General features: G+C 41.9%; 1 protein-coding gene across 1 annotated transcript in view; it reads right to left on the reverse strand.

The window, feature by feature from the left end:
- Positions 1–10,913: 10,913 nt before the first annotated feature.
- The window catches only part of RBM19 (RNA binding motif protein 19), a 253,651-nt gene continuing 241,238 nt past the window's right edge, over positions 10,914–23,326 (reverse strand). The window contains exon 25 of the mRNA XM_068239762.1: positions 10,914–10,933. The gene's annotated coding sequence lies outside the window, so the exon portion shown is untranslated. The remainder of the gene's footprint in view (positions 10,934–23,326) is intronic.

The following is a 23,326-nucleotide window of genomic DNA, read 5'->3' on the forward strand; positions in this document are numbered from 1 at the left end:
TTAAAGTTACTAAGGGGTTAATGTGTGACTGAGAAACACTTCTAAGTGCAGAGAATAGATAAAAAAAGTCCTGACAGTTGTGTCTGTATTGGCGAAACAGTAAAAAAGGGCACATGCGGTAAGTGGACTATTTGGGTATCACCATAGCCGCCAATGTTAAATCTCTTTATTTGGGCACCAAAGCGGAAACAAAATTGGGCACCGGGGGCGCCAAAATGTGTTTTTTTCCCACGCAGCATACCGTACTGGTGTTAGTGGAGACGGGCCCTTAGGTAGCTATTGTGAGGGGGGTTTAGGTTGGTAGTGTGTGTGAGGCATGGCCGGGCCGCGGCAGAGGCGAGAGTGGCTCCAGCCTCAGGGCGCTGTGTAGGATGGTGCGCTCAACTCCTTGAGCTATCATTGGCCTATTGTGTTTGAAGCAGAGAGAAACAAGAAAAGGGGACACATAGCAGTGACTGCAAGCCCGTTCACTAGAGATGAAGGTGTTGAGGGCCCGGGGCTCCTCTTAGTCTAATATCAATCAGTGTGTGACGGCTGGGGACTGGGGTGGGAGGGATGGAGTGGCGCACTTTACTGTCCCAGCTTTGGGTGCTGGAGGACCCTGTCCCGGCTCTGGTGTGAGGGGGTGTTAAAGGTTAGGTGTTAGTTAGGTAATGTGTGCGAGGGGAGGGGGGGTGGTTAGGCATTAGGTAGGTAGCACTGTGTGCGGGGGGGGGGAGTTTAGGGAATTTACACTTAGGCATCAGGTAGTTAGTGTGTGCAGGGGGAGTTAAGGGTCAGGCATTAGGTACGGTAAGTAGTTTGTGCGGCGGGGTCAAAGGTTAGGCATTTACACTTTTATAGTAAAATATCGGTATTTAGGATTGAGAATTGAATATCGGGCTTTAGTGGGCAACCAGATTTCCAGGCGCCTTTATTAGACGGACACCTATATTGAAACTGAATTAACATTTGAACATGTTGTTATTCACCTGAGGCAGTCAAAACTTTAAACCTACCTCTTTATTCTTGAAAAAGAAAACATGACTATGGAATTCCAGGCAAATTTCTATTTAGGATCAGAACTACGGGCACAATAGTTTATCTCATCAGTTTATTTTCACTTGCTTGGTTTGCTTTCAATAAGGTTTTCTTCAGAATGTAGAACATTCAGCAGTGGCCATCAGGAGAGCTCTAGCGGAGGCAGGTCCTGTTAGATTGCTAGTCCGTGTTCTGCCTGATTTCAATTTAAATCCTTGTGATGGAGATTGCCGATCCACGGCATAATAATGATTCATAGCATTTTTTTCTGCAATAACTCAGAAGTTACTCATCATTATAGATGTCACGCATTTTCCTATAGGTATGACACATTATGTATTGCTGTGTGCGCATCTCATGCTGTTATAAACATGAAGTCTCAATGAAGGAGAGGATGAAACCAGCGCTGAATGCAATGCTAGTTATCAAATCCTGCTAGTCAACTCTTTATGTCCCATGAGGTCTGGAGAGTGTTGGGGGTGAGTGGAAGGAAGGTTGGAGGGGTACTTGTCTCAGTAATTAGACGCCCTAGGTGAGATGTAACGCCTCATAGAGGTGATGACACCTGGAGGGGGTTGAGAGGGGGGATTTGAGGTGATTTGGAGAAGGTGTGTGGGGCTGGGGGGAGACGCAGACACTTTCAGACAAGTGTGAAAAATTGTATGAGAAGTGAAAAATTACGTGACAAAATCTAATAGTGATTTCCTCGCTTCCTTCAATCAACATTATGTTATGTCTGTGGTGGTCTAGAAATCTAACCCTTTACTGTCCGCAGACATCTAGTATATGTAGCATACAATGACAGCCGATGACTTCTGTTTCATCTGAAATGACTGTTTCTCATGGAGACTCGCAGTTTGCAGAGCTATAGTAGCCTGACCACTGGAGTAATCAGAATAATGTAGATACTGTTGTGAGATGAATATCAGGTCTGGCGAGGGTTTGTGAGACTCTAGCTACTGAACAATCATAAGTCTCCGCAAACTAACCTATAGCCTCAAGGCCAATCTGCGGTCACTGTAAAATGAATATACTGGCATCACGCATAGTGACCAAACATGGACAGGTGATTTCAAGCATGTTTAGATACCCTGCAGAATGCATTGGTTTCCCACAAACCCTGATCACTCTAAAGCCATGTACACATGCTAGATGAAACTGAGCAGGCAGTCATCATTGTCCGAGAATCCAGTGTGTGCAGAGCAGCCCCTGACCCGCTCAGCTGCTCTCTAGCCTGCTGGTCCTGCAAAGTCGCCTGAGGGATCAGATCCTGATCACTGCCAGGCAACAATTTCAGTGTTTGCTATAGGCTCTATATTACCCAGATACGCTTCTGGCATCCATTGACTTTGTAGCACAACTAAGAGCTTTCTAGTGTGTTTATTTGCCAATTCAAGGGTTGGCATTTTTGTAGATTGCCATTTTAAGATTTTCATTAGGGATGCTCATTCGGATTTTGCGGAATTGAAATTTCTGAATTTCCAATCGGAAATCCGAATTTCCGATCGGAAAATGGTACTCGGAAATCGGATTTCTGCAGAGATACTGCATTACTGCAATTCTGTCATTTCAGCCCAATCAAAGAACTCGGAAGTAATGGACCAATTAGAGAATGCAGAAACAACTTGGAAGTATTTGGCCATTCAGAGCATGCAAAAAATTACCCCCAAAAAAAAAACTACTCAGAAATCGGAAATTCCGAACTCGGATATTGGATTTCTGTAGAAATATTGCATTATCACAACCCAATCACAGAACTCAGAAGCATTGGACCAATCAGAGAAGGCAGAGTCAACTCGGAATTTATTTGGCCAATCAGAGAATGCAAAAAATGACCCGAAAAAAACACTACTCGGAAATCCGAACTCGGAAATCTGAAACCGTTCAGAAATCCCCAGAATTGGAAATGGGCATTGGCGGAAATCGGAATTTCTGCCGAATCGGAAATCAGCATTTCCGGCCATCCCTAATCTTGATACAGTATCTATGAAGGGGCAAACTGATTTATTTGCAGTGGTTATAACCATGCCCCCTCCCTCTGCATCCATGCTGCTCCCCCCTCCGCGACTGGACTCAAGGCAATGCCTCACCCGCCCCTAAAAACAGGCCTGGTTATAAGTGCTTGAATACACTAGTGCTAGTTCCCCAGTGCCATTCACTTGAAGACAGTAGAAGACAGCCATCTGTAACCATCACTTCTCAATAGGAAAAGTAGCTGTAATAGCTCACTGCAGCATTTTAAAGTGAAGCTCCCAAGCAGACTGGTGGAAAAAGTATTGAACTCAATCCCCAGCATTCCCCATTGTAGCCCTCGCCACCATGCATGTAGTGAGCATTGTGCAGTGATGAAAAAGTTGAAATCAGGCTGGTCGCCTTTATAAATACAATCTATTATGATCTATTAGGATTGTTATATGAAAGTAGTGATAGTGGGAAAGTGGTGATCCTGTAGAAAAGTGGCAATCATACCAGCTGAGTTAAACTTTTAAAACTTGATCATCTGCAGAAAAGTGTTATTGTTAGCAGTACAGTACTGGCAAACTGCCGTTCCCTATGAATAGGCCCCATGGACATTATATAACGTGTCTGACTGCTCCAAACTCTGATTCACTTCTGAAAGTTATTCTTGCTTTAGGAAGGAGATGAAAGGTTCCTTTGCTTTGCTGCGTCTAGCACTACTTCCAAGTAACAGTTACACAAGTGTTAATTATCCTTCTATTACAGGAAGACATAATATAGCTGAAAAATTAAATAATGCATGGACCTGTCATGAACCATCATGAATATAAAAGAGGGCTTTAGCTCATAAGATATCTGCAGTTTTACACCATGTGGTAGAAGGTGCTACATTTTTTGTTTAAAGGGACACTTAAGTCAAACAAAAAAAATGAGTTGTACTCACCTAGGGCTTCCAATAGCCCCCTGCAGCTGTCCGGTGCCCTCGCTGTCTCCCTCCGATCCTCCTGGCCCCGCCAGCAGCCACTTCCTGTTTCGGTGACAGGAGCTGACAGGCTGGGGACGCGAGTGATTCTTCGCGTTCCCAGACACATTAGCACCCTCTATGCTGTTATATGGTATATGATATATGCTATAGCAGCATAGATGGCGCTATTGTGGCCAGGAACGCGAAAAATCACTCGCATCCCCAGCCTGTCAGCTCCTGTCACCGAAACAGGAAGTGGCTGCCGGCGAGGCCAGGAGGATCGGAGGGAGATGGCGAGGGCACCGGTCAGCTGCAGTGGGCTATTGGAAGCCCCAGGTGAGTAAAACTCATTTTTTTTGTTTGACTTAAGTGTCCCTTTAATAGATAATATTAAAAAAAAAAGAATTTCTCTTACTTGGCAACAGTGATGTCCTTTAGTAACTAGGTGTGGGCTGGTCCTTTCATTCTAGCATAATATGTGGTTATGAAGAAATGACTGTTTTTGTATTTTAGTTTTGATCAGATTTGGTGCTAAAAAAAACAGTGATGCTGGGATGAGTGTGTTTTTCTCTTCTCAAAATGGAAATGTACTTGTAGGAGGAACTGTAGACAAAATAACATTATTTTATTACAATATTAATTTATAGATTATTTAGTCAGTGTTTGTTCATTGTAAACTCTTTTCCTTTCCCATTAGTTACTTTCTGAGATTCACTGGAAGAGCGGGGCAACATACCAATATGCAGGAATATTTAGGAAGGGTACCTGATGCTGAAACCAGGACATTTAGTGTAAAAGTTAGGTATCCTGAATCATTTACTGCATTCTACTATTATTATTATTTAGTATTTATATAGCACCATCATCTTCTGCAGCAATGCACAGAGTATAGTGTCTTGTCACTTAACTGTCTCTCAGTGGGGCTAACAATCTAATCCCTGCCATAGTCATTTGTCTATATGGTGTGATATATATGTATTGGAGTCTAGGGCCAATTTAGGGGAAAGCCAAATAACTTCTCTGTATGTTTTTGGGATGTGGGAGGAAACCGGAGTACCCGGAGGAAACCCACACAGACATGGGGAGAATGTACAAACTCCTTGCAGATGTTGACCTGGCTGGGATTCAAACCAGGGACCCAGCACTACTATATACCTAACTATATGTATACTATATGTCGTTACTCTTTAATTCAGCAATCTTACAGCACAATTAGAGATGCAGCAATAAGTGTTTGAGAAGTTGGGACTGTACATGGACCCCTGGACCAGAGGGGCCCACTAGGGGCCATCCTTCAACATGTGTATCAGCTCCTCATTCACAGGCATAACGACAAATAATGGGGCCCCTTAGGAAAACTTTGATGGGGCCCGTTTAATGTTCACAAGCCTTCTCTTGCCTCCCCTTGGTGACCCTGACAACATGGAGGTCCATCATACAAGGGTCATAAAACAAGTGAGGCAATCAGGATCTTCACACCCATAACAAGTGTAGCCACAAACACCCTGAGCTGGAGTATCAGAGAAAGGGAAGGTAGTTGGGGCCCCCACACCTCTGGGCCCCCCAGCAGTCGCACTGGCTGCTCCCCCCTAGTTACGCCCCTGTCCTCATTGCTGCTCTGCTGGTAATGATAATCTCTGTATATACTTTGAATAGTTGTAATCATTACCAAATGGTTTCCCTCCACATACTAAGACCTCTCTGAATCTGAGCCTGTCCTGGGCAGGTTTTGGTTCTCCATATCAATTGTTATGTAAGGTGCTTGAGAAGGCCCCATGTAAAACTCGTACTGCAGCACACAGCTATGTAACAGAGTACAATCACTGTTCAGTCTGCACAGCACACCCTTTTGTAATTCTCCTGATAGAAAAGACTGCAGTATTCAAACACAGATGCCAGAGATCAGCTGCACCCCACATATTCTGACATGTGGGGATTATTACCACTTGCATATGAAAAATAATGCTGTTCTTTAGTTAAACTAGGAGTAGAAGATAACAGTTACGATCTCGCACTATAAAGGAGCTCAATGTCTAAAACATTTTCAGAAGAGTCGACTACATTTCATGCAAACGGTATTCAATCCTAATTAGGTAAAACTTAATCATTTCAAACCTCTTGGTTGTAAATTAAACGATGCTGAGCTAGGTTAAGTTATTAGAGGAAGGTGCAGTTGTCTTAATTATGTAATTACTAATCTTCTTTTATTATATTTTAAGGCTAGAATTGTTTGTTTCAATTAAAGAAAATTAAAATCTATTTCAGTAATAGAAAGTAATTATTGTAATATTTTTTTTTCTTTTTTAGGGCTTTGACTTTTAACAATTTTATGAATCTTATAGAAGGCACATACTAATTATCCTCAATAACATAGAAATATATATATTCAATAGAAAAAGTAAGTATCTGTAATTATGTGAAAGAGGAATGCTTATTAACCTGGTACACGTATATATACATTTCTATCTATCTGACAATCTGTAGAGAGATGAAAAAAATACAAATGACTTTGTGCATGTGTGTAGATAGATAGACTTCATCTGCATTTTTATTTTAATTTATTGATGTGTTTTTAATATTACAAATATTAATATTATATGTCAATAGTTTATTTATCAGTTGCGGCCACAAGGTGCCAAACTTAAACCAAGTAAATAAAAGGCCCCAAGATTGTCCAGGATCATACTACAGCTGTCATTGTGAACAACAACATGGTGTCAAGGTCAAAACAGGTAAATTGGGTGCCCATACCTGTTTGGTATACTTGGTGCCACCATAGACCTCAATGTATGGTGTTGCCAACTATGTGATTTAGGTGCCTGGGTTTGGCTGTTATACAGCTAAACTCTGGATAACGACGGAGGAAGCGGCAGGGGTCACTTAGTGGTCACTTAGTGGCACGGAGGCAGCCGAACTATGGCTAATGGTGGGGGTTTCTAAGCGGTGCACGGAGATTGGCTATCATGTAGCCTAACGCCGGATAACAGCAGAGATAGCAATGGGGTTAAGTAAGTGGCACTCAGGATTTCTTGGGTGCCTTATAGAGTGGGGGGTTAGTGTTAGACGTAGGTGGGGGTAAGTGTAAGGCATAGGTGGGGGAGGTTTGTGTTAGGGGCAGGTTGGAAGAGGCTAGTGTTAGGCATAGGTAGTAGAGGGTTAGTGTGGGGTATAGGTTAGAGTAGACAATAGTAGAATATTGGTAACATTACCAATATTCTATCAGAAATACTGTACTTTACTAATTACTGTATGATTTGGCACTCAAAGTACCAGGTGCTTTTTTTTACATGTATGTGTCATGGTGGTCGCACTTTTATTTGGGTGTCACAGTGGCCAGTCTTCACTTGTCATATGACTTGTTATATGACTCCTGGCAGATACCTCCTCTAGCTATGGGGGTCAGCCCAGGGGCTGAACTCAGAGAGGCCCCATCAACATTTTCCTGGAAGGCCCCCAGTAAGCATCATAAAGCTCACTACTTTTTCCTGGAGCACATTGCTTTTTGCATTGCGACATTGTCACATTTAGCTTTTACTCTCTGGGACTTCTGGGAAGGATCTTTTTCATTCCATATGAAGCTAACCCCACTGGATGCAGGCATCCCCAAGGCAACCAATCTCAAGAAAAGTATAGCTTGGCCAGAAGGGATTGCTATGGTTTCCTCAAAGTAAGATTGATGCAAGCCATGCCTGCATTTGCCAAATCAGAGCATAAAAACTCGTTTCATGTGACCAAAAAATGACAAAATAGGGAAAACTATTAAATTTACAGAATGGACTCTCTGGTCCCTGATAGGTTGAATGATTTAATAGAGCCACATTGCTGGTTGTTGAATCATTTGGGTAGGTACACACCATTATCACAAGAAGGCTTTGTTGCTTTTTTATGGGTACTTCTAATGATTTGTATTTATATCTTTCTTTACCATGGGGTGAATTTTATTATGCTTCATTTTTTGCTTTTATACTCATTATATAGAAATGGAGTGTTTAAAAGCGGTTTCCAATTACCTTATTTATTTTATTTATTTGATATCGCTAGACTGTACACAAATAGTAGACTAGAGATTTGAATAATGTAATTAGTCTGTTTAGGATTAGTTGTTATTCACTATAATTTCATCTCTTTCTTGGCAATTGAGGGAAGTCTGCTGTTAGCTAGCTAGCACTTTCCTGTGATTTTATTATACTAACCCTGGAGAAAAAGGACATCAATCCTGTGTGCTTTTCTGTGGTTCCCATTTGTATTTTTCATACACAATCAAAATTAAAGATGAGCTTTTTTCCTTGTGGCTGTTGAACACACAATTCACACCAATACTTTAAAGTGAACCTTCAGACTAAAAATCTACTCAGCAGCACTGAAAAGCCTTGGTGTTTCTTTAACAGTTTCACAGCATCAGAACTTTGTTTTTCTTACCCAAGCCTCATTTTTAGCTGCACAGAAGCTAAGCTCCACCCCATCAAAGAAATCTGCCCGGGCATTTTTCCCCTGATGCTGTGCAAAGCATCATGGTATTTCTTATGTTGTTCTCATTCTGCTGTTGTTTTTTTTAATTTTGAATTTGAGATTTGAAGCCTAGCGCGTGCAGCTGGGAGGGGTGATCTGGACACAGGACAGTTGGAACTGTGTCTCATGCTCCCTGTCACCTCCTTTCAACCAAAAAAGATGGCTGCCCTCATGAAATCACAAACATTTGCCTGTTCTTTTAAAATGGGGTGGTTAAGAGATGATATTACTTATCTATTTTAATTAACATAACTAATGTAACTTAATGACGGTGCTAAGTGTTAGCACGCCTGTGAAAAGCCCCTTAGCACGCCGAAAGAGACTTTGCGCGAGCTAATACAAGCGCAAAAAGTTTGCACGCGCAAAGTTCAGCGATGTGTTGTGCGCGTGAAACGTCGCACCAGGTGCGACTATAACGTTGCACCAGGTGCCCCTAAAACGTCGCCCTATGCAACATTTCGGGCTCACCCGGTGCGACGTTTTAGGGGCACCCGGTGCGATGTTTCACACGCACCGCTAAATTTTGCGTGCGATCAATAAAAGCTTTGGGCATGCTAACTGCTTAGCACCCTAGTTAGCATGCCTAAAGCTTTTAGGCGTGCTAACTGAGTTAGCACCCTTTTGTGAATCGAGCCCAGTATGTTTGTTTAGGCTGAAGTTCCTCTTTAAGCACAGATATTCCACTTTTATCATAGGTTTCCCACAAGATCACTTTTGAAGTGGCAATAATGAGTGCATCCTAGTCACAGAACATGCTCCTGTCCAGTAATGAGACTGACAAATCTTTCCCTATTAACTAGCTCAGGGTTTTTTGTCTTTCAGTTTGTTCTGCTCATAGTATACATTTTGGTACCTGGTGGCCTCAAACACAGAGAGGATAGTTGTATAATCACTTGCACATTCAGAACCAGATTTCTGGAAAGGCCACAATGGCCCGGGCTTTGGGTGGCAGGTGGACATGGGAGGGGTTGCTGTATATGAAAGAGGAGGCTGCAAATAGAATACAGAGTTGGAAAATAATGAGCAACACATTGAAATAGGGAGCTGCTGCCCAGGGAATCTGTATATAATTGAAAGGGGCTGCTGTTGTACATAAACGTTAGACAGGGAAGAGGGAATGCACATAGGATAGAAGGGGGGTGCTGCACATGGAAAGGGAGCTGCAAGATGATTGGCCCAGGGGTGGAGAAAGTATAAATCTGTACTTGGACACATCCTGCCTATAGTGAATACAATACCAGCAAAGTTTTGTTACTGCAATCCCTCTACACCACAATAAGTATACATAACTAAACATATTACATGTTTTCTCACTTCTAAAGAGGAGTCCTTTAGCGTTACCTGAGGGCCGACTTGGTTAATATATATGACACATTGTATTTTATACAGTTTGTCATCCCTAGCGAAGCCCTTCATACTGGTCACTCAACCAACCAATGATGCAGTAATTGCAAATTCCAACCACTATGTATAAGTACATTAGTGTCTTTGGGCTGGCTAACTGCAGTTAACACCAGTGTCAGAAAACTACACATACACCTAGGGTAACAGCCATCCAAAATTCTTGTTTCTGATCATTTCAGTACAGTTTAGGAAGATCCCTGTGTAGAAAAAGTGCTAGACTCACTACTGAGTAGCCTGTTCTGCTCTATAAATAGGGGAGTAGAGAGGATGAGCAAGATGTGCCCTACTGCGGAAACAACAATAGCCTCAACCAAGAATATTCCTGTTTGGTCAATCACTTGAGAATCTGGGTGACACCTGTACACACTCTTCATAAAAATATTATTAATAAACTTTATTTATAAAGCACTAACATATTACAAATAAAGATTTTGCGAACATAGAATTTTCTGTTCGTGAACAGCGAACGCGAACTTCCATAAATGTCCGCGATCATGCGAACCACTATAGACTTCAATGGGCAGGCGAATTGTAAAACCTACAAAGACTGTTTCTAGCCACAAAAGTGATGGAAAAGTTGTTTCAAGGGGTTTAACACCTGGGCCGTGACATGCTGGAGGGGGATACATGCCAAAGGTCCCACCAAAAATTTGAGTTGACACAAAGTTGGGTTTTAATCCCTAAAGGGCAGAAATCACATTACATTCCTACAAATAATGCACTGGAGTGGTACTGTGTGTGCAACTTAATGTAGCAACAATAGCAGTAGTGGGCACAGCTCTGGGAGTCAGTGGGCTGTGAAGTGTCTCACACAGAGAAATGCAATAGTATTATCAGAATACAGTGAAATAATTATGCACTGGAGTGGTTCTGTGCCTGCAACTTAATGAGGCACTATTTGGGTTAAAGAGGTGCCCTGGTGTATGATAAAAACGTTTAAAAACAGTTTAAAAGGTAATGAGGTAGCTTACCTCAATGATGACAAAATCTTTGCAACAACAAAAGATTTTATTTAGTGATAGCCCAGGCAACGCGTTTCGTGGGTCTGAGCCTGCTTCCTCAGGTCAATAGCAGTGCCTATGTTTGCAAGAAAGAGAAGACTCCTCAATCGACTGGTATCATAACACAATATGCATACTAGAATAGTATAAAAAAATAATAACCGTGGTTCTTAACAACTGCTTATTTAGACAAATCATGAGTACCACGAATAATATTTTTTATACTATACAAATAAGCAGTTGTTAAGAACCACGATTATTATTTTTTATACTATACTAGTAGTCAGGTTTATTGTCTCCACCTGCTTCCTGCGGTCGGTTGCCCCTCTGCAACCCTCCTTTGTGAGTAGTTCTTTGTACTTCCATGATTATCATTTGTCTTTACGTACCACACCATTGGGCCCTCTTCTTTTTTGTCTCCTGTGTATTTTTCCAGAGGGTGTTTCAACACCCAAACCAAACCACAACTTAATGAGGCAATAACAATAGCAGTAGTGTGCAAACAGCTCTGGGTGTGGGCTGTGGAGTGTCACACGCAGAGAAATGTAATAGTACTATCAGAATACAGTGAAATAATAATGCACTGGAGTGGTACTGTGCCTGCAACTTAATGTAGCAACAGCAGTAGTGTGCACACAGCTCTAGGTGTCAGTGGGCTGTGGAGTGTCACACACAAAAAAAGAAACATAGGATACCGATGTGCTAGCCCTCAAAAGGGCTGTTTAAAGTGCTTTCACAGCAACTGAGGAACAAGAGCACAGGCCTAATGCTTTCCCTACCTATCTGCAGCAAGTCTGACCGTGCTCTCACTAACAGTCAGCAGCCAGCAGAGAATTGATCCGATATGGCCACCGCAACTGCTTTTTTGATACATGGGTTGGGGATCTAGGAGGGGGTGCTTGCTGATTGGCTGCCATGTGTCTGCTGATTGTGAGGTAAGGGGTCAAAGTTTGGCTCCATGATGATGTATAGGGGACGGGTCTAACACGCCATATGTTTGCAGTTCGCCGTGAACGTGAACAGCAGAAATTTACAGAGAACTGTCCACCGGCGAACTGTTCGGCCAATCTCTAATTTTAGAGTGCTGTACAATAAATATGGGAGGCATTACAACAGTAAATAATGTTACACATGGAAATTACAGTTATAAACAGTGATTCACAAAACAGTGATGTACAAATAAACAATGGTACCGTATGTACAGAGCATAGTAGGGATAAATGTAGCAGATTGGTCACTGAGTCCCTATGGGGGTGGTGAAGAGCACACGGGGAGGCAGGCCCTGCCAGATAGGCTTACAATCTAAGGGGCGGGGGGAGAGAGACACACAAAGGAGGGAGGGGTGTAAGTTCAAGAGAGGCGGTTGGAGCTATGAAGATGGTGGGTAAGCAATGGTGAACAGATGGGTCCTATGCTGGGAACACACAATATGTTTTTTGCGGTCGATTCTCCGCGCAATCGATTCTCTTATTTTCTGCTCGTTTTTCTTATCTTTTTTTCCATTCACTTCTGTGAGAAATCGAGCAGAAAACAATCGAATGAAGAATTGGACATGATGGAATTTATCTATCGAAGGCATCTATTGGACCGATTTTTCCGCAAAAACGAAACGTGTGTTCCCAGCATAGGGCATGCTTGAATGAGTTGAAGGTGGGAGTGAGCCTGATGGTGAGAGGGAGGGAGTTCCATAAAGTAGGTGCATTTCTGGAGAAGTCCTGGAGCAAAGAGAATGGGTAGGGGAGTATCTCTTTGGAAGAGAGATGTATGAAGGGGAGGAATGGTGCATGGATTGGTATGCCATTCATAATCCTGGTGATTTTGAATGATTGTGTCAGGCAGCAGAAATCTAAAGTAGCTACATAGACTAAAGCTGGCCATACACTAGGCCGATCCCCCGCCGATAGACAGCAGATTCGATCACTGGGATAGAATCTGCTGTCACATCGTTCCCGCTACACGCTGAATTTCGATCTATTTCGTCCGATCTCGTCAACCACTCCGTGCGGAAAATTACCGTCGATCGCCCGTGGGTAGGGAGAGCGTCGCTAGCGGCGTTCGAGTGCCCAACGACCGACGCAATAGAGCGGCAATACATTACCTGCTCCGCCGGCGCGACTGGACCTGGTCACCGCTGCTCCGTCTCCGCTCTGGTCTCCGGGTCCGGCATGCTTCACTTCCTCCTTCCCGGCAGGAAGTTTAAACAGTAGAGGGCGCTCTACTGTTTAAAGTTCCTGCCAGGCAGGAAGAAGTGAAGCATGCCGGACCCGGAGACCAGACCAGAGCGGAAACGGAGCAGCGGTGACCGGGGGCAGTCGCGCCGGCGGAGCAGGTAATGTATGCGGGGGGGAGCGGCGGCAGCACCACCACCACCACAGATTGTGAACGGTTTCAGGGTGAAATTGGTTCACAATCTGCTTGCAGTAAAGGTAGCCATACGATCCCTCTCTGATCAGATTCGATCAGAGAGAGATCTATCTGTTTGTCGAATCTGATGGCAAATCGACCAGTGTATGGCTACCTTAAAAGTTTCCGCATAAAAACTGTCATTTGTAAACTCTAGAAAAATCCAAATCAGTGCCTTGTTACAGCTGTTGATGTTCACTTTAAAGTAAAATGAAGATCTAGAGATATCAGAATGACTCTAATCTGTAAAACCATTATTATGTAGAAGTAATGAGCTAAATTTCTTCCACCAGAGGAAAAGCCTGTTATTTGGTTGTAAGTTAACATTGTGTCCAGCTGTGATAGTGAAGCGTTCTTCTTAGCTGTGCCATAGTTAAGTGACAGATAATATGGATAATAATTGTCATTTGCAAGATATTACAACTCTCTAAATTGTATGCCCTGTGTAAAAAGAAACCGCATACTTTTCATTTAGGTTATAATAAAAGCCATGCCACCTTGCCCCAGAATACATGGTAGGTGCTATGTTAGCCTATGTATTATCTATTTATGCTGTTAATGATATAATGATATCCTGATGATTATACATATTTCTATCCTTTGTGAATCCTGACATCATCATATGTGTATTTTGCAGTGCATTCAACCTCCTGCAGAGGTTGTGTTTTCAGTAAAAGCAATTTGTGACCTTATAATTTTCTATTATTGCAGAGCTCCTCAGCAATTACCCAGCATGTACCTGGAATTATGACATAGATACCATATAAGAATAGTTATACTATAGGATAAAGAGGGTGTTGATTGTTTCAGGTAAATCTCATAGTTCCCCAGGATTTTCAAGATACGTGTGCAATAATGGGTATATATATATATATATATATATATATATATATATATATATATACACATATATATATATATATATATATATATATATATATATATATATATATATATATATATATATATATACACATACAGTGGCTTGGAAAAGTATTCGGCCCCCTTGAAGTTTTCCACATTTTTCCACATAACTGCCACAAACATGAATCAATTTTATTGGAATTCCACGTGAAAGACCAATACAAAGTGGTGTACACGTGAGAAGTGGAACGAAAATCATACATGATTCCAAACATTTTTTACAAATCAATAACTGCAAAGTGGGGTGTGCGTAATTATTCAGCCCCCCTTTGGTCTGAGTGCAGTCAGTTGCTCATAGACATTGCCTGATGAGTGTTAATGGCTAAATAGTGTGCACATGTGTGTAATCTAATGTCAGTACAAATACAGCTGCTCTGTGACGACCTCAGAGGTTGTCTAAGAGAATGTTGGGAGCAACAACACCATGAAGTCCAAAGAACACACCAGACAGGTCAGGGATAAAGCTATTGAGAAATGTAAAGCAGGCTGAGGCTACAAAAAGATTTCCAAAGCCTTGTACATCCCACGGAGCACTGTTCAATCGATCATTCAGAAATGGAAGGAGTATGGCACAACTGTAAACCTACCAAGAGAAGGCCGTCCACCTAAACTCACAGGACGAACAAGGAGAGCGCTGATCAGAAATGCAGTCAAGAGGCCCATGGTGGCTCTGGACGAACTGCAGAGATCTACAGCTCAGGTGGGGGAATCTGTCCATAGGACAACTATTAGTCATGCACTGCACAAAATTGGCCTTTTTTGAAGAGTGGCAAGAAGAAAGCCATTGTTAACAGAAAAGCATAAGAAGTCCCATTTGCAGTTTGCCACAAGCCATGTGGGGGACACATCAAACATGTGGAAGAAGGTGCTCTGGTCAGATGAGATCAAAACAAAACTTTTTGGCCAGAATGCAAAACGCTATGTGTGGCGGAAAACTAACACTACACATCACTCTGAACACACCATCCCCACTGTCACATATGGTGGTGGAAGCATCATGCTTTGGGGGTGCTTCTCTTCAGCAGGGACAGGGAACCTGGTCAGAGTTGATGGGAAGATGGATGGAGCCAAATACAGGGCAAACTTGGAAGAAAACCTCTTGGAGTCTGCAAAAGACTTGAGACTGGGGCAGAGGTTCACCTTCCAGCAGGACAACGACCCTAAATATAAAGCCAGGGCAACAATGGAATGGTTTAAAACAAAACATATGCATGTGTTAGAATGGCCCAGTCAAAGTCCAGATCTAAATCCAATCGAAAATCTGTGGCAAGATCTGAAAACTGCTGTTCACAAACGCTGTCCATCTAATCTGACTGAGCTGGAGCTGTTTTGCAAAGAAGAATGGGCAAGGATTTCAGTCTCTAGATGTGCAAAGCTAGTAGAGACATACCCTAAAAGACTGGCAGCTTTAATTGCAGCAAAAGGTAGTTCTGCAAAGTATTGACTCGGGGGGGCTGAATAATTATGCACACCCCACTTTGCAGTTATTTATTTGTAAAAAATGTTTGGAATCATGTATGATTTTTGTTCCACTTCTCACGTGTACACCACTTTGTATTGGTCTTTCACATGGAATTCCAATAAAATTGATTCATGTTTATGGCAGTAATGTGACAAAATGTGGAAAACTTCAGGGGGCCGAATACTTTTGCAAGCCACTGTATCTCTCTCTCTCTCTCTCTCTCTCTCTCTCTCTCTCTCTCTCTATATATATATATATATATATATATATACATATATACAAACATATATATACACACACAACCAAAGCACTGACAAATACATCCGGACTGTCAAAAAGACTACATCCGGACCACACTTTAAGGAGAACCCGATGTTAGTGGGGCACAGAGGCTGGTTGTGCACACTAACACCAGCCTCTGTTTCCCCATGGTGTGCCTCCAGGACCCCCCTGCGCGCCGCTATACCCCCCGCAGTGCTAGCGACACACAGCGTGTCGCCAGCACAATGTTTACCTATGCCTGTCCGTTAGCGCCGCTCCCCCGCCTCCTCTGTATCGGCGCTACCCGCCCGCGTCCCTTCCCTCCCGCTGATTGGAGGGAAGTGACGCGGGCGGGTAGCGCCGATACGGAGGAGGCGGGGGAGCGGCGCTAACAGACAGGCATAGGTAAACATTGTGCTGGTGACACGCTGTGTGTCGCTAGCACTGCGGAGGGTATAGCAGCGGGCAGGGGGGTCCTGGAGGCACACCATGGGGCAACAGAGGCTGGTGTTAGTGTGCACAACCGTCCTCTGTGCCCCACTAACATAATTAAATCCCACCTTGGGTTCTCTTTAATATGCCTAATGCTAATAAAACATGGCAGTGGCATAGCAATAGGGGTCGCAGAGGTCTCGACCGCACTGAGGCCCTTGGGCCAGAGGGGCCCTGCAGGGCCCTCCCTCAACCACAGTATTAGCTCTTTATTGGTCCTGTGCTGGTAATGATCACTTCTATAGATGCTTTGAATGAGAATAATCGTTAACACACTGTTCCCCATCCCCTTCTTGCACCTCTGACACTGTGGTTGTCATTGGCAGATTTTGGTGCGCCGTATCAATTGTTATGTATAAAGTGCTTCGGAGGCCCCATTGTAAAACTTACACTGGGGCCCATAGCTCTTTAGCTACGCCACTGGTTCTTTGCTTAAAATAAATGGGCTTTATACATTCAGCTAAACATATGCATACCAGTTAAACATATACACATCTCATACTTACCTACTTCACTCCCCTTTATTGAGCGGTTAAAATGTACATGCACCTGCTCTTGTGGGCACTTGCAAATTTGGCAGATTGGACATTTATTAACCTCCCTGGCGGTAAGCCCGAGCTGAGCTCGGGCTATGCCGCGCAGGAGGATTTGTTTTACTTACTTTTTTTTTGCAACACGCAGCTAGCACTTTGCTAGCTGCGTGTGCATTCCGATCGCCGCCGCTCCGCGCTCGATTGCTGCTGTTCGCCTCGCCGCGCCGCCCCCCCCCCCCCAGAACCCGTGTGCTGCCTGGCCAATCAGTGCCAGGCAGTGCTGAGGGGTGGATCGGGACTCCCTTAGACGTCACGACGTCCATGACGTCGGTGACGCCATGGCGACGGGGGAAGCCCTTCAGGAAATCCTGTTCTTTGAACAGGATTTCCTGATCAAAGATCGCCGGAGGCGATCGAAGCAGGCGGGGGGATGCCGCTGTACAGCGGCTATCATGTAGCAATCCCTAGGCTCGCTACATGATATGAAAAAAAAAAATATTTAAAAAATAGTGTTGCGCTGCCCCCTGGCGGTTCCTAATACACCGCCAGGGAGGTTAAACGTCCTGTTTGCACCAAGTAGAGCATAAATAGGACGTTTATAAACATCCATTTTGCCTTAAATGGTTAAAGCCACCTCAAACACAATAGACTTTGATAACTGGTGGAATCAAATGGAAAAAGAATAGTTGGATAATCACTGGTACATACCTACTACTTTGAAGACCAACAAAATATTACTATGGCAGTCCCTCTACCCTTATCTGCTGACTATACCCCCATAAACTAAACACCACACCAAGTTTACACCCCTACATCTTACATGTTTCACCCCTTCTAAAGAGGAGACCTTTACCTTACCTGAGGTCTGACAGGTATATTTACTTTTAACACTAATGAGTTTGGCGTGAGCGGTAGCCATTAGTATAATATCGGTAATTTTATATTACTGATATTATACTATTCAAAACATAAAGCTATCACCAAACTCCTTTCCTTATCCCTCCTCTTACACTAACCCTCTTACTCCCGCTACACCTAGCACTAAACCTCCTAGTGCGACTTCACCTAACACTCCTTTTACCACTACCCATAACACTTATATTAATGCCACTCCATCTACTACTGCTGCACCTTACACTAAGCTCACTACCGCTGCACCTAACACTAAGCTTACCGCCACCGAGCCTTACACTAGCATTAGTACCATTGCGCCTAAAATGAACGTCACTGCTACACCTATCACTACCCTTCCTTCCAGTACACCTAACACTATCCTTAGTACCAGTAAACTTACGCTGCTGCTTGCTGACTGTCTTAGCCATAGTTAAACACCCCCGGCGTACTATAGCTGCAATTACCATTGCAGGCTATAGTAGTGATGTCACTTGACAGACAGCCTATTGGACCAATCAGAGTGTGGAGATCAGGTCCTTTAATGTGACTGGGCTCGCTGGTGCTCAGGGCGGGAGGAGTGGAGCCACATTATGTTGTTAGTGTTTGCTATGCTGCAATTCAGCAGCATAGCGTGTGCTGAATGCCCACTCCCCAATAGCACGCATAGCGTGCAGGGACACTAAATTAAGGGGCTCTGATTCATTAGCGCGTGTAACAGCAGATAACTCGTGCTGTTACGCTGCGGTATGTTTAGTGAATCAAGCCCTATGTATAATATGCACTTTATCATCCCTGATGAAGCTCCTATTCAGAAGGGGTAAAACATGTAACATATGATTACGTATACTTATTGTGGTGTTTTGTTAATGGGGGTCAGGCTCAGCAGATAGAAGTAAATGGACTGCAGTAATAATACTTTGTTGTTGGTGTTGTATTAAAAGTAGGCAGTGACTATCCTTTCTCCAAGGCCAAGGCATGCATGGCCCGGCCTTGTGAAGTCGCAGAATGACGGCGGCGACTGTGAATCCATTGAAATTACTGCTAGGAATTAGTTCTACTTTTCCCACTTAATGTCTGTTCTACACCGGACTACATTTCCCATGATCCCTAAAAGTTATCTGCTAACATTTGGCCTAGAAAGCCGATTGCTGACGTGATTGTGTAATTCTGCTGTTCATCACATAACAAAAGAACGTAGAAGTATTAACTTTACACAATATATAGTTTACATTGTGTCTTTTTTTTGTTTACTTTAAACCTGGAATTCCTATGCAAGTAATATCATTCATATGGTAATCAACGTAGTCAGGTCTAAGGAGATAGCAAAACACGATTTCTTGATTGTAACACATATCTTATTGAATACAATCTTTTGTTTGTCAAACTAGACTTATTTATTAGATTATATTTTTCCATGCAAACATATTTTTTTGAAACCAGCCCTTCAGAGGTTTCCTGCCCATAAACAGCTAATTGTGAGGCTGCTCTTCTTCATTACCATTAGTCATGTAGCCGAGGAGGGTGGACTGCTGTCTTACCGATTAGCCAGTATCTCTAATGAAGTTTTTATAATTGTAATTTTGAAAATAATCAGCTGATTTGTAATCAAGTAAATTTAAAAGCAAATAGTGGAGGGTCAGCTTTTCATGTAGGGGTTAGACAATATAATTGTTGCAGAGGAGAAGAGAAGGGTGGAAAAATTAGGACTAATTAGATGTAACACAGTAGGAGATCTAGTTAATAAATTCCTGCCCCCCATTTGCACATGTCAGAAGACTAACAGTAGCACGGTGTCTTTTCTACAGCACTTTCAAAACAAATTTGTTAATGGTGGAAAACACAGTTTTCTACTTTATAGAACTCTGAACAGTAAAATTATAAAACAGATGATAATGGTAGAGACTTTTGATTGAATTGGCATTAGATTGTGAGCTGTTTTGGAGGAGGGTGTCCCATGGGCGATTTCCCACGCACATTGCAGGGCAATGTAACGGCCGCATTGTAACGCGGAATATCACACTGCAATGCACCACCTATGGAACATTCACAGCGCAGCCAGAGCGGTTTAACAGTGTGCAGCATCCCAACGCACTGCATACAGTGCATTACAACAAAACATGTGTGTTGACAGTTACAGTGAAACACTTTCTTATTGACTGTATGCTTCACTGTATATGATATAATAATGCGCAGATACTTTCCCATTCCATTGCAATGCATTCTGACTTTTACAGGGAATGAAACACCTACTGTGAACCTAGCTTATTACGCACATACAAAATTGATTAACCAATGACTGGCTAGTTTTACCACTTCCATGCAGTATGAGAGTTTGCTTACACAATCTAATCTAATCTAATCATAGTATTCAAAGTCTGCTGGCCCTCATACTACATGGAAGTGGTTAAATTAGCCAATCAGTATGTATGTGTGTACCAGGCTTAAGGATATGTCCCCCTCTTCCTCATTTGTTCAGTCAACTCGAATCTTCATGACCATATGTACTTCTGCACACCAGATGTCTCTGTTAATCACTGCTTCTTTCAGCTGTTGCATAGGTATGTTCATAGCTTCACATACGCTGCCTATCTATTTTAGCCCCTTTCGTCCTCTTCTTCATTCATCCTCAATTTTTCCGAGCATCAAGGATTTTTCCAAAGAATACCAGTCTTCCAAAGTATTTGAGTTTTAATAATAATATTAACCCTTCTTGTGAACACCCTGGCCTTATTTAAATCGGTTTAAAACTCTGACAAAATTTTCAACAAAAATGTGTTTTCCTACTTTTATATCCCATACAATTATCATATTTGCTTTTGTGCACAAGTATTAATATTCATTTAGATATCATAACTTTCCGAAAGTTCAGTTACTTTACTTTGAAAGCTGCTGGTGCATTTTATTTATAACTGTTGTCATTCTGTTTTAAGAGCTGCCAGCAGTTATTTCTGATCTGTTTTTCATGTCAGCACTCATCAGCTGAAGTCCTGCACAGTTAGAGAATGTTTACATAAATGTATCAAGTAAAGAATGTGTACACAAAAGAGTCAGCCCTGTGATGTAACCCCTTGAATGCTGTTTTACTAAAAAAAAAACATTGTGTTAGTATATTATATGCTGTAAATAATCTTTTAGAGCAAAGAAGAAATTCTGAGTTATATTCCGCTTTAATTAAGTATTGACTGGTTAGATGTCCATGGAACTCTCAGTAGCTTTCTCCACACCCACAGTTCAAAAGCATATATTTTTCTATGCACAACCTTATCATAGTCCAACTTTCATATCCATATGTTATTACTAGGAAGATCATAGCTGTAACTATCCTGATCTTTGTTGGCAAAGAGACATCTCTATCCTTTAGTACCTTGTCCAAGTTTGCCATAGCTTTCTTTCCAAATAACAAGCGTCTCTTAATCGAATGGCTGCAGTCATTATCTGCAGAAATGTTTGATCCGAGTAAGATTAAATCTGTTACAACTTTTACTCTTCCTACGTCTTATGCTGAGCACACACGGTAAGATTTTCCGTGCCAATTTCCGACTTGATCCTTTTTTCCGCATGATTCTGCACTCGATTCTGCGCTCGATTCTCTTATCTTCATTCATTTTTCTTATCTTTTTCCATTCACTGCTATGAGAAATCTAGCGCGGAAATAATCAGGAGCAATATCGGACACGACAGATTTTATCAATGGGATCCCTCTATCGCACGGAAAATCGTACCGTGTGTATTAGGCATCACGTATGATTCATTGAAGCAGATGACATGTCTTTAGTTTTCTTGATGTTAAACAGTAGACCAGTTTTATTCTTTCAAAAAAACAGTAGACCAGCTTTAGCATTTTCTTGTTTGACATTCATGACTAGGCTCTTTAATTCTTCTTCAGTTTAAGCCATCAGATTAGTGTCATCGGCATCTCAGATTGTTAATATTACTGTTCTCTATTTTAATTCCAGCAGTGAATTTCACATTACATATTCGGCATACAAGTTTAATAAATAAGAAGACAATATGAAACCATTTCGTACTGCTTTACCAATTGTGAACACAGTATATCATGATGTACACAGTAAAAAACCTTTGAATAGTCAATGAAGCAAAAGTAAACATTCTCCTGGAATTCCCTTGCATTGCATTACACCACACTTTGACCATTACTAACCACTAGTGACTGGATGACAGCAAAATTCAACTAGTTATGGAGCAGAACATTGCTCCACCACTAGCAGCACTGTGCCAGCAAATGCACATTAATTGCGATCGCTGGATGGGATTCACCTGGGAGACATCACAAGCCAAAATAAGTCTCTATGAAATAAATCAAATGTTGTATAAGTAAAATACATACATCAACAGATAATGTACTGATAAAAAAGTAAAGAATTTTAAAACTAACTGCATGAAAAAAATCTAAAAAATAAATCTATTATCAATCAAGGTCCAGCGGCAAATGTCCCAGATACTATAACTTGATCCTCTAGATAATTTGCAGGCTGCAATATTGGTGTGTGTATCAAGAGCTGAAATTCTTCCAGCGTAGAAAAATAATTAAATTAACTTGGAAAGCCCTGTAATTAATGGCTATTATTAGCACCATAATTAGACCTCTTTATTTAAAGGTTCCTTCCTATCCGTCTAGTTAAAAATGTAATGCTTACCCCCTACAACCTTTCTCTCTGTTCAAATGGAGGGACTGGAAGTTTTACCTCCGCACTTAATCAGAATGGATTGCAATTAACTAATTATCAGCTCCGTATCTGACTATCTTCACTTCATGTACAATTCCAATTACACAGAACTTGGATAATTCCTTTCTGTTTGCACTTTAACATTGGCTACTGTTAAATGAGGACAGGTGAAGTTAATGGACTAATAAAAGATAGTGGCCAAATCACAAACATAACTGTTACTAATCTTGTCCATTTCTTATCTATTAGTTAGATTATTCCTACAGTATTCTTAATATGCTATAGGCACACTGTACACTAGCAGCTATGAATGTTTGCTTGGCTTTTCAGGGACATAAAGGAATAATTTGCATATTCTCTCACTGAGCAGCACTGATGCATCCTTTTTGCTCATGTAAAGCTCAATAGTTGCAAATACCTTCTGTTTAAGAAGGCAGGTTTATATTTAGTATGAGAGTATTAAAGCATCATAATCGGTGTATATAACATAGTATATGGAGAAGCAGTTGCCACTGTCTGATTTGCCTTTGATACAGATTTAGGGTCATTGTCAGTTTGCCATAAGCATTGGTCATATCAATGTGTCCTGGCAGCAATTATGATTATATGAATTGCACTTCATGTATATACAATCCTGGCCAAAAGTTTTGAGACTGTCAAAAATATTAGTTTTCACAAAGTTTGCTGCTAAACTGCTTTTAGATCTTTGTTTCAGTTGTTTATGTGATGTACTGAAATATAATTATAAAAGGCTTTTATTGACAATTACATGAGATTTATGCAGAGAGTCAGTATTTGCAGTGTTGGCCCTT

The sequence above is a fragment of the Hyperolius riggenbachi genome, chromosome 1 (genome assembly GCF_040937935.1).
Source record: "Hyperolius riggenbachi isolate aHypRig1 chromosome 1, aHypRig1.pri, whole genome shotgun sequence".
NCBI lineage: Eukaryota > Metazoa > Chordata > Amphibia > Anura > Hyperoliidae > Hyperolius > Hyperolius riggenbachi.